Source organism: Miscanthus floridulus, chromosome 13, assembly GCF_019320115.1.
Source record: "Miscanthus floridulus cultivar M001 chromosome 13, ASM1932011v1, whole genome shotgun sequence".
In the NCBI taxonomy this organism is placed as follows: domain Eukaryota; kingdom Viridiplantae; phylum Streptophyta; class Magnoliopsida; order Poales; family Poaceae; genus Miscanthus; species Miscanthus floridulus.
In genome coordinates this window covers 21,173,459-21,185,775 of record NC_089592.1, presented here as the reverse complement: position 1 = coordinate 21,185,775, position 12,317 = coordinate 21,173,459, and positions in this window count along the sequence as shown.

Genomic DNA, 12,317 nt, shown 5'->3' with positions numbered 1-12,317 from the left:
TGGCTTATAATCCAAGGCAGTGGTTTTCTCTCACACCAAACCAGTCAGCCGTACTTTCAGCCATAGCTTATAAGTCAATTCAGAGAAGAGAAGAGAAGAGAACTCGCGGGAGGCCGCTAGTTTGAGCGGATGCATGGTTGACCATCTCAGGTGCATCACGGGCGGAGCGCTTGGCCAGCGGGCGGCGACGGCGACGCGATTCCTGCAGGGCGATTGGCGGCCGACGGCGGAGCGTTTCTTGGTGGAGCTAGGCGTGCAGCGTCAGCGGCGTGCGTGCTGTGTCCGTGACCATGACCGTGAGTCAAATGTGTTAGCTTACGGTCCCAAAGTAAATGTAAGATGGTCCATATGGGCCACATCAGAAGTTTGGCCACATCAATTAAATTCTTGACACTATTACTGTAGGTATTATTGCAGACCGTCAAAAACCGTTATCACATGAGCAAACCATCCCCCTGGGAAAAAATGCCACCTAAATCATGATTTACACAGCGGACAATGCCCGCCTTCGTTAACAAATTAAATAAAAAACAAAGAAAAACTAACGAGCCCATTGATGGGCCTGCTGAGCCCATCCACAAAGGCCAGCTGAGGTCATCGACGTGTCGCCGCTCGCTGGATCTGCCCGCACAACGCCGTTCCTCGCCAGATCCGTCGATGCGCCACCACGCGCTCCTCACCTGGTCTGCCCACGCGCCACCGCTCCTCGCCAGACTGTCCGTGCGCCGTTGCCACTGCTCATATCTAGATCACCGTCATCGAGCTCATCGTGGCCACCACTGTTGGTATATTTAATGAACACAGATAAATCCGCAAGCGCACGGATACCACTGTAGCTTTTACCTGGAGCTATTCCAAGTATCGTATCCATAGGAAAACGTGTGAGACTAAATACGGTCTAACTTAACTAGGGGTACCAACAAGGTTAGAATAAATATGAGCGTAGAGGATAACTAAGGTTTTCTTATTCTGACTTGGGTAAGCTTATGTCTTCTACTATTCAACTGGGGACATTACTAGGGAAACACACCAACAGAGGATGCTTTCCTTCGCAACCGCATCCTACATACGCCTACAGACGGGAGATGGACTATAAAGGATCAACGAAGCTGTATAGTACAGGCTATATAGAACTTATGTCACTCACGTGATCTACCACCTTCCGGAATACAGGGTGCATCCATGATTAATCTAAGTCGAAGCACCACGCTTACACTTACGATTAATACTCTACTCTCCCTAGAAAGATAATAAAGCACTTAAAGATAGTCGTGAATCTGAAGAATAATATAAACAAGATGCTTACTTGAATCAGAAGTTGATTACCAGAGAAATCTCAGACGCAAGCTCAGATAGAACTTGAATCCACCAAGGTACAAGACATAGAGAGAGCACCGACAGACCGGCATCTACTCCAAACTCTTCCCTCACTCTCTATCTCACTATTTCTAATTATAAGACTAAATCCTAAAGAGGACTAATCTTCTCTTGATAGCTGGCTCTGATCCTGACGAGGAGAATATTAATTAGGGTTTCAGGATGGCTCTAGGGAGGGTTGCAGGGGCTGGTATATATAGGTCGGAGCGTCCAATGTGAGCCCTTGGATCAAACCGACTTAAAGAACGACGTAGATGCAACCTAGGAGGCGGTGGAGAACCGACATAACAACAGGAGGCTGACACAGGGGGCCCATAGGTCGGGTGGCCTCTAGGTGGGGCCGGCCGGCCCCACATGACAGAGACACGGGCTCCGCTTCGGTGATTCGCCTTCTAGAGTCTTCCCATGTCGATTGCGCGGCGGAATTCCGTAATTTCTTTGGACAAATAGGTCCCCTTGACGGTTTTCTAGATAAACCCTGCTGAAAACACAGATTCACCAAAACTCATGAAATTTATCAGTTTAAACCCCTATACCTATGTTTGGTGATGGAATTAAGTATAAATACTGGTTATGTTGATAGTTTATAATTGATGTTAGTGACCATCAACCACCACCATTGATCTGACTGCTTGAGAGAAGACAGAGAGGGTGAGAGAGATACCGCTGCGATGCCCTGCTACCGTGAGCCCTGGCCACTGTCAGATCCCTAAGTGTGCCGCCCCAGAGGAGCCCCGCATGGCCCTGTGCATGCCCTGCTACATAGGCTTGGCTCGCGCACCCTACCACCACCCTACGCACCACAGGTGATCGAGCCCCATGCACCCAACAAGGCCATGCGTGTGCGTTGCCGCCTAGACAAGCTTCGTGCGTCGCCGCTGGGAGGGGGCACATGCCGCCGCCGAGAGATGAGAGAGAATCAGGTGTGTAAGGGAGAACGAGGAGCTCGAAACCCTAACTCACTGCATATACATAAACATAGGTAACATGTGTCTTGGACCTCAGGCATGTTTCCTGGGCCTCTTTAGAGGTCCGCCTCTGAAAATATCCTCTATTTTCATAGGCGTACCTTTTAAGAGGCCCGTCTTCATAAAATGATTTCGAGAGACGGGTATCTTTTTGGCCAGTTCCATAAATGAAATAACCGCCTCCGAAAACCCTCAAGTATTTTAGGAGACAGTTACATTTTGTGACTACCTCCATTAATGAAATGGTATGTCTCCTAAAATCAATTTTGTAGTAGTATGAGTTGAATTTATATTTAGTAAGCATGTGTATGCAAAGAAATACATAATTATTCTAACTAAGGTTGATGAATGAAGGCTCGTCCCATTAGTATAGAAAAGATTTTAGAGGCGGTTAAAAACGGTTTTCAGAGGTGGTTTAAAAAACCATTATAATGCCACCGATTGTAAAATAAGTGATTTTCAGAGGCGGTTGACTTAAGTCAACCATCCCTAAAAATATTTTTTAGATTTTTTTCAAAATCATTTAGAGTCTAATAAAAATAAGAAAAAAAATATTTAGTGTGGCAAGAGGCCTAGAGGGCCAACCAACCACTCGTAGAATTTAATTTTTGCCACCATCCGGTATAGTGCAACAGTTAGGATTTGAACTCGCATCCTCTCGCTCCGCGCGCTCCATCCCCTATCACTACACCACACAGTCACTTATGTTGAGATGTATAATGCTATCCATTTGTACTAATACGTATGGATCTTATAATCAATATTTGGACTATTAAACGATCTTAAATGGGAAAATATTCAACTACAAAGTTTTAGATCTCTTCGAGCACTGCAACTTTCATATAGGACATTTCTCCATCCAAGGTCATTTGAGTAATTCAAAAATTTTAAACGAAAAATCTGAGACTTAATTTATATATTTGGAACCCTAAATGACCACAAACAAAAATTTTATCAACTACAAAGTTTTAAATCTCATGGAGCTCTACAATTTTGAAATAAATTTTGTCTTCATCCAACTTAATTTAAAAAAGATATGAATTTATTTGTGCTGTAGCTATTTTTAAGTATGGTTGACTTAATCAACCGGCTCTGAAAATCAGCAGTTTCAGAGGCGGTTCTCTTAATGAAACTGCCCATAAAAATAGATACATTTTTTAGAGGTAGATTTCTTAATAGAACCACCCCTGAAAATGGATTTTCATCTACGGTCACGGAGCTACAGTGCTCCCCAGCGACGTTAGAGGCAACGTGCTAGTTTAACCTCCTCTAGTAGGAAAGAGAGGTGTTGACGGTAGTTAACAACCATTATAAGTCATCAATATAACTGCATAAGGGCATAAATATAATCACAAATGAAGGTTTAGGGGTTTAAACTAACAAATTTCACAAGTTTTGGTGAATCTGTATTTTCTGTAGGGTTTATCGAGAAAACCATCAAGGTGGATCAAGATGTTAGATTTAATTGCGCTTATCCGCAGCGAAATGGACACCAGAAGGTTTCAGAAGACTCCACACCTAAGCGGAGGGCGAGACGCACTAGGTGGGGCCCACCTACAGGCCGGTCGGCCCTTGGGGCCCACCTGTCAGCCCTCCATTGTTATGTCGGTTCTCCACTGCCTCCTAGGTTGCATGTACACCGTAATTTAAGTCGGTTTGATCCAAGGGCTCAAGTTGGACGCTCCGGCCTATATATACCATCCCCTGCCACCCCCTGAGGCATATTGCATAAGCCATTTGAGAAGACAGAAACCCTAATCATCCTTAGAGCTCCACCATATTTTAGGGCATAGCTAGTTAGGCTAGGTCTAGAGGGAGGCAAGCCGGCTTCGCTTGGATTCCCGATCATGTCAAGAGCGTGGTTTGGTATAATCTTTGTATCCCCTCTCTTTTGTACTTCCATTATTTTTATATGCTAGCTATAATTGTTATGACAATATTAGTATTCATCTTATTCATGTTCTTCGTTATTGAAAGGATCAAGATGCCCAAGAGGGGGGGTGAATTGGGCTAATTCTAAATTCTCTTGCAATAATCAAATCCTACGGATAGCCCAATTAACCCCTTGTGCCTAGAAAAGTGTTTATATCAAACTAATGCACAACAACCTCGCAACCTAAGTTCCAAACTTACTCTAGCAAGCAATTCTATGGATGTAAAAACAAGTATTGAATTGCTCAAAGTAAATGCTCAAAGTAAGTGCTCAAAGTAAATAGAGAGAGAAAGGAACGCGGCGATGTTTTGCCGAGGTATCAGAGAGTCGCCACTCCCCACTAGTCCTCGTTGGAGCACCCGCGCAAGGGTGTAGCTCCCCCTTGATCCGCGCAAGGATCAAGTGCTCTTTACGGGTTGATTCTTCGACACTCTGTCGCGGCGAATCACCCAAAGCCGCTCACAACTTGAGTTGGGTCACCCACAAGCTCCGCCGGGTGAACACCAAACTCCCAATCACCACCAAGCCGTCTAGGTGATGGCGATCACCAAGAGTAACAAGCACGAACTCTCACTTGACCACGCGAAGCCTAATGAGAAGATGGATGCACACTTTTGCTACTCTTGATTTGCTAGTGAAGCTACTCTCTTGGATTCTCAAATCACAAACACCTCACTAGGACCTTGCTCTTCTTGGCACTCACAAACGTGTTTCTCAGCTGTTGGAATGAGCAAAAGATACTCCACTCACGAGTGGAGCTTCTATTTATAAGCCAGCCTGAAAAACGAACCGTTATGAGCTTCTGCGGGACGACCGGACGCTCCGATCATGATGACCGGACGCTCCGGTCAGTTCAACCCGCGAACCAGTATTAAAGAGTCGACCGGACGCTGGCAGGGTCCGGTCAGCACTGACCGGACGCGTCCGGTCGCATAAAACCCTTACTGGAACCTTACTGGACTCGACCGGACGCTGAACCCTCAGGGTCCGGTCAGCACTGACCGGACGCGTCCGGTCACTCTTTCCCAAGTCTGGACCCTTACTGGAGTCGACCGGACACTGGCCCTCAGCGTCCGATCACATGACCTTCCAGCGTCCGGTCACACCAGACTTGTTCACCTCAGTCAAATGAACTGACCGGACCCTGCGGCCAGCGTCCGGTTGCACCGGAGCCAGCGTCCGGTCAGTGTTTGACCCTCCATTCACTTCCAACTTTCGAACATATGTGAATGAAGTTTGCTCCAAAGGATCTTAGGCATTCATAGGAGCTACCTAGAGCTAGTTTTAACAAGTGTGCACCACACCTAACTCACTAGACTCAACTAGGTCAAGCTACCCGTTCATACCCCCCTTCATAGTACGGCCAAAGGAAAAACAAAGTCCTAAACTACTCTAAGTGTCTCTCCAACTCCAATTGACACTTAGAACTAGTTATCCTTAACCTTGTCGTCCGTCCTTTTAAAACCGAAACGATTTCCATCGTAGGGGCATGACAACTTCGATTGCCCAATCGATCTCCATTACCATGACCTAACTTAATTGCCTCTGCAAAATACATGTTAGTCATAGTAATCTTGTATTGACATTAATCACCGAAATCCAACTAGGGGCCTAGATGCTTTCAATCTCCCCCTTTTTGGTGATTGATGACAATACCACCTCGAGTATGTTATGGAGTGAGGTTTTTAACGGGCTTGGTTCATATAAGCTTTTGTCAATAAGAACAAAAGAGTTAGTCAAGCTTATATGACCCAAGCCAACACAATGTACTCAAAGGATATGAATTAATCATGAGTACAAATAACAAAGCTCATTTGCTTCGAAGTATAAACGCAGAAGCAAAAACAAATGAGCATTACACAAGTGATATGACATATAGATAAAGCAAAGTAGAAGTCACACATGTCAAATATCACAACCACGTAGATAGCACTATCACATATATATATAATAGTATGCATGAAAGTAAACACATGAATGCATAAGTAATAGTGTATCACACAAATAAAACTCCAAATGTATATAATAAGCTAATACTAGATAGCTAGCTCCCCCTAAAGCTCGCTCCCCCTGAGTCTACATACTCAAAACCCTCTCCCCCTTTGGCGTCAAACACCAAAACCTAAGGGTCGGTCGGCGGGGCTGCAGCAGACGAGTCGGGCGCTGAAGTACATGGAGCAAGATGGAACTGGGCGCCATCATCATCTGACCCTGAGCTCTGAACTGACTGACCCTCTGAAGCAAGAAGTGTCGCTGAAGCGGTCTGGGTCTGAGCTGGAGCTGGTGCTGCCTGTGAAGCTGCAAGTATGTCTGTCGTAGGATCTGACGAGGCGACAGATGAGGGGAGCCTCTGAGTAGTCATGATAGCTGGAGCTGCTGTAGATGGACCGGCAGTATGCATGTGAGGCGGAGTAGGCATGCCGGTCAACTCGCTGAATGATGCTCCAAGACTCCTGGAGACTGACGTCTCAGGCACAAATAGCGAGGAAGACTGCTCTGGTGAGAAACCTATGTGATAAGGAGTGAACTGCGGGGCTACACCAGGTGAAGCTAACCACTAGGACACCTGTACAGGAGGTGAAGTAAACTGAGCTGGAGGCTGTCCCTGACTCTGGAGCCCGATGGGCTATACTGCTGGAGTCGTCGAAGTGGTAGGAGGCTGTGCAAGCTAGGGCGAAGGCTGTGGCAGTGGGACCCCAATAGCTGTCACTACATGCTGCATGAATCCCATGAGCTGCTGCTGCATAAGTAACTGCTGGTGCTGAAGGAGCTGCTGCTGACGCTGGAACTCGTCCTGTCGAGCCTGAAACTGTGCAAAGTTGGCAGCTGTCTCCTGTGCCTGTCATGTCTGATCCTGCTGCATCCGCTCAAGAATAGCAATGAGAGCGGGGTCTGTCTGTGGAGCAGGTGGAGCAGAACTGGAGCTACCTGCCTCTACATCATGTCTGCGTGGAGGCATCTGAGGTATAGGCTGGTAGTCGTCGTCAGAGCTGTCACTGTACTCACTCACCTCCTACTGTGCCTCTAGCTCCTCCTCCTCAGTGGTTGCAATCCCTCTGATGATCTCATCCTGCTGAGCTGCAGACTCTGGCACATCGGGGTGACGGCTAGGCTGACTGGGTGCCTGAGGAGTGGCGTGTCTGATCCTCTGTGACAGGTTGTAAGCCGGGAACTCTGTAGTGGCACCTGTATACTCATCCATCATGCCAGAGGGCTTATCAAGCACAACCCTACGGATGAGGAACGTGATCCAGTGAGCATAGGGAAGCTGCCTGTGACCCTTGAATCCCTCAGCTATAGTATCCTCCATCTCTGAAAGAAGGAGGTCCCAGATGTCAAACACTGTCATCTGCATGATGGCATTGAGAAGCCAGAGCTGTAAGCGAGTCAGGCCCTCCCTGTATCCCAACCTGGGAAGCAGTGTCCTCCTGATGATGGCCTCTAGTATCCTCGTTGTAGGAGTCAAGTCACTGGGGTTCCTGCTCGACCCCTCACCAAACGGCTCCTTGAAGCAATGCCGTACTAAATCTGTAGGGGGCACCTGCCCTCCATGAGGACGCCTGGGAGGCCCCTGCTGTCCATAGCAAACCTCATGCATCTTTACAGGCTGCTCCTATAGCCTCAGTATCTCCCTGGCTCTGCCACTAGTCACTCTGTAGTCTTTGCCTTTGAAAGCAAAGTGAATGTATCTGTGATGAGGATCGATGTAGAGCGAGGCATAAAACTGACGGACCCAAGATGGGACATATATGCCCGTCCGTCCAATCAAATCTGTCAGTCCTGGCAAATATGACAAGTATTGCCGAATGCTCTCTCCGGCTGCTGCCACAATGGACTCTATCTGACAAACCCTCTGTGATCTGAACACTGCCCCACTGTTAAGATATGCATTGTAGAAATCCTCATACAGTGGCGTGTAGAACCCCTCAGCTGCTCTCTCATCCCTCCTCGGAGGAAACCAAACCTCAAACTCAACAAACTGCAGCTGCTGAACCTGCCTGGCTGTAGCGGCCCTCAAGTCGAGGTGAACCACTGGAGGCGGACCCTGTGGTCTGGGCGGAGGGCGTGAACCCCTGCGCTGTGTAACTGGCCTCGGTGGAACTGCAGCACTGGTACGACTCGAGCGGCGTAGCTGAGGTGCTGGCTCGGTCTCCTAACTCTCCTGAGTCTCCTGGGCTGGCTGAGGCTCTGCTGGTGGGGGCTGCTGCTGTGCTGACGGACCCTCCTCAATGGTGACCCATCGTCCTGCAAACGTGGCAGTCCCAGCTGGACTACCGTGACGACGCTCAACCTCCTCAATCGCAGCTCTAACTGCGGGTGAAACTAGCTGATCTGCAATGACAACTTCGCTGCGGGTACCACCTCTCTCAGCACGCTCTGCAGCCTCTGCAACAGCTGCTGCTCTCACTGTCTCTGCATCGGGGTACTTGCGCTTTTTGGATGTCAGCTGCTTGGTTGACTTGCCCTTGGATCCGGCTGGCTGATGAGGCGGGGGCCTCCGATCATCATCACCTGGGCCACCACCAACATTCTTGGTGCGAGCCATCTGAACTGACAAGATGGTGAACTGTCGCTGATGAAGATCAACTATCAAACTGCCGCTTTCGAGGCTTGGCCTCGATCCTTACTCGCGAGCTTGGCTCCGAGTTGACTGCCAACTGCCAGACGAAACACAACGGAACCGACTCGCTGCACGATAGAATAGATGGATATACAAATAAATACCATATGTCTAATAGATGCGAAACCCTAATAGAGAAAGCAATGTAGATGCGAATTTGAATCGAGTGGCTTTCTACCTGACGATCAGCGATCCGAGAAGAGATAAGATATCACGCGGGGGATCCTCGGAACCGGGCTAGGGTTAGGTCAAACGCCCTGAATGCAATGGGGAATCAGTGCGTTTAGAATTTGATCTAGGTCACAATTTGAGATCAAGAGTGAAGCACAAGACTTGCCATACCAATCAATGGAAGGGTAGGGCAAGAGCACTTTGTCGTGAAGACCGGCAGCCTGGCAACGGCGGAGCGGCGAGCTGGGGCGTGAGGAGGCTGGAGCACAACGGCGCTGCAGAGGCGTGGCAGGCGTGGGAGCCGAGCGCGGTGGCTTGCGAGACGGAGACGCGTGGCTGCGACTGGCCGGTGGTGGCGCAGGGCAGGGGCACGGAGGCACGCGGCTGGGCAGGCGCGGGACTGCGGCGCGAGGCTGGCGCAGGGGGCCGAGCGCGGTGGCGCAGGGCAGGGGCGAGGGACGGCGGCGACTCGACGAGGCTGCGGCGGCGCGGCTAGGCAGGAGGTGGCGGCTTGGCTGCGGGCTCATGGTGGCGCTGGTTAGGTCAAGGCAGAGGACGCGGGTTAAGTAATCCCCCAAATCGTGACAGAAAAGGAAACGGGGAAAAGAGTCCTTAGGACGCGCGAGATCCACTGACCGGACGCTCCGGTGGTAGCGACCGGACGCTACCACCCAGCGTCCGGTCGATTCCAGAGAGGTCCAAATCCTCTGGAATCGGGACCGGATGCGTCCGGTGGTCCATGACCGGATGCAGGCAGGGTCCGGTCAGTACAACATGATCTTCCTCCGATCGACCGGACGCTGAACCCTTTCTGACCGGACGCATAGACGCAGCGTCCGGTCACTCCTTCAACAGCAGTTCACCTCCTGTGAACTGACCGGACGCTGGACAGCAGCGTCCGGTGCACCTTTTCCAGCAATCCTCCAACATCCCATCGTGCTACCTGTTCCCAATCAAGTCCCAACTTGAATAAGATCCAAATAAACACCAATTGGGACTGATGTGAGTGACCTCTCTCAAACCCTCATATTTTTCAAAATATTTTGCCTTAGACTATAATTCTTTTTAAGAAAATAGGCAACAAGAGGGCAAATGGAACAAAACGACAAAAAAACAACATTCATGCACATGTAATACTTGTAAGTAAATCTAGTTGCTTGTCAAGTTTGATCCAAGGTTAAGCTTCTTCACACGCTTTTCGGCGGTTATCTTAACCATGTTAGACAAGCCCTATATGCATTGCCACGAATTAAACATGTTGTATATTACAATGAATGCAAGGGACAACACAAGCTCAATTTTTAGTGAAGTTACTAAAATCAAGTACATTGAGCTCGTTCCGCAATCTACAAAATGTAGCCTCATCTAGCGGTTTAGTGAAGATATCCGCTAATTGATCTTCGGATCTTACACCTTCTAGTGATATATCATTTTTAGCTACATGATCTCTTAGAAAGTGATGGCGGATATCTATATGCTTGGTGCGAGAGTGTTGAACCGGATTATTTGCAAGTTTTACCGCACTTTCATTGTCGCACAAAAGAGGTACTTTCTCTAGAACTACTCCATAGTCTAGTAAAGTTTGTTTCATGTATAATATTTGTGCACAACAAGCACCCACGGCAATGTATTCCGCTTCGGCGGTGGACAAAGCCACACTATTTTGTTTCTTGGAGGACCAAGACACAAGTGATCTACCAAGCAAATGGCACCCTCCGGATGTGCTCTTTCTATCAACTTTGCATCCGGCGTAATCCGAATCGGAATAGCCAATTAATTCAAATAAAGCTCCTTTGGGATACCAAAGGCCAATGCTTGGTGTGTGCTTAAGATACCTAAGGATTCTTTTTACGGCAATTAAATGTGTTTCCTTAGGACTAGCTTGAAATCTAGCACGCATGCACACACTAAACATGATGTCGGGCCTAGATGCGGTTAAATATAACAGGCTACCAATCATGGAACGGTAGAGAGTTTGATCAACCGAGTTACCTCCCTCATCTAGGTCGAGATGTCCATTGGTAGGCATTGGGGTCTTGATTGGCTTACATTCATCCATCTTGAATCTCTTGAGAAGATCTTTTGTGTATTTCTCTTGAGAGATGAAGATGCCTTCTTTCATTTGCTTGACTTGAAAACCAAGAAAGAATGTAAGCTCACCAATCATTGACATCTCGAACTCCTTAGACATCAATTCACCAAATTCTTTGCATGAGTCTTCATTTGATGATCCAAAGATGATATCATCAACATATACTTGACAAATGAAGATATGCCCATCAAGCTTCTTGGTGAATAGTGTGGTGTCGACCTTCCCAATGGTGAAGCCCTTCTCAATAAGGAAATCCCGAAGGCGCTCATACCAAGCTCTTGGGGCTTGCTTAAGCCCATATAGTGCCTTGGACAACCTATAAACATGATTAGGATATCTAGGGTCTTCAAACCCGGGAGGTTGATCAACATAGACTAGTTCATTAATAAAGCCATTTAAGAATGCACTTTTCACATCCATTTGATATAGTTTCATTTCATGATGTGATGCATATGCAAGAAGGATACGGATGTCTTCTAATCTTGCAACCGGTGCAAAGGTTTCTCCAAAATCTAAACCTTCAACTTGAGAGAACCCCTTTGCTACTAGTCTTGCCTTGTTCCTCACAACAACACCTTGATCATCTTGCTTGTTGCGGAACACCCACTTTGTTCCAATGACTCTTGCACCTTTTGGTCGCTCTTCAAGATTCCAAACTTCATTGCGAGTGAAGTTGTTCAACTCTTCATGCATGGCATTGATCCAATCCAGATCTTTAAGAGCTTCTTCTACCTTGGTAGGCTCATAGCAAGAGACAAAAGAGTGATGAGCAATAAATGAGGTAAGTTTTTGAGATCGAGTCATCACCCCCTTTGTTGGACTCCCTATGATGAGATCTTGTGGATGATCTTGTAGGAGAGGTGTATTTCTTCTATTGACCACTTAAGGAGGAGGTTGTGGAGCATCAACATCTTGTGCTTGTACCACCATTTGCTCATTGGAGATATGAGTATCTTCATTTTGTACTCTCCCATCTTTTTCACCGTCTTGTGGTACATTTGATGAAGAAGGTTGGTTAATGACTTGTACATCATCTTCATCATCTTTTGGCTTGATGTCTCCCACCGGAATATTCTTCATGGCCTCCCTCAATGGTTCATCACCTACATCATCAAGATTTTCATGTGCTCCTTGGGAGCCGTTAGATTCATCAAA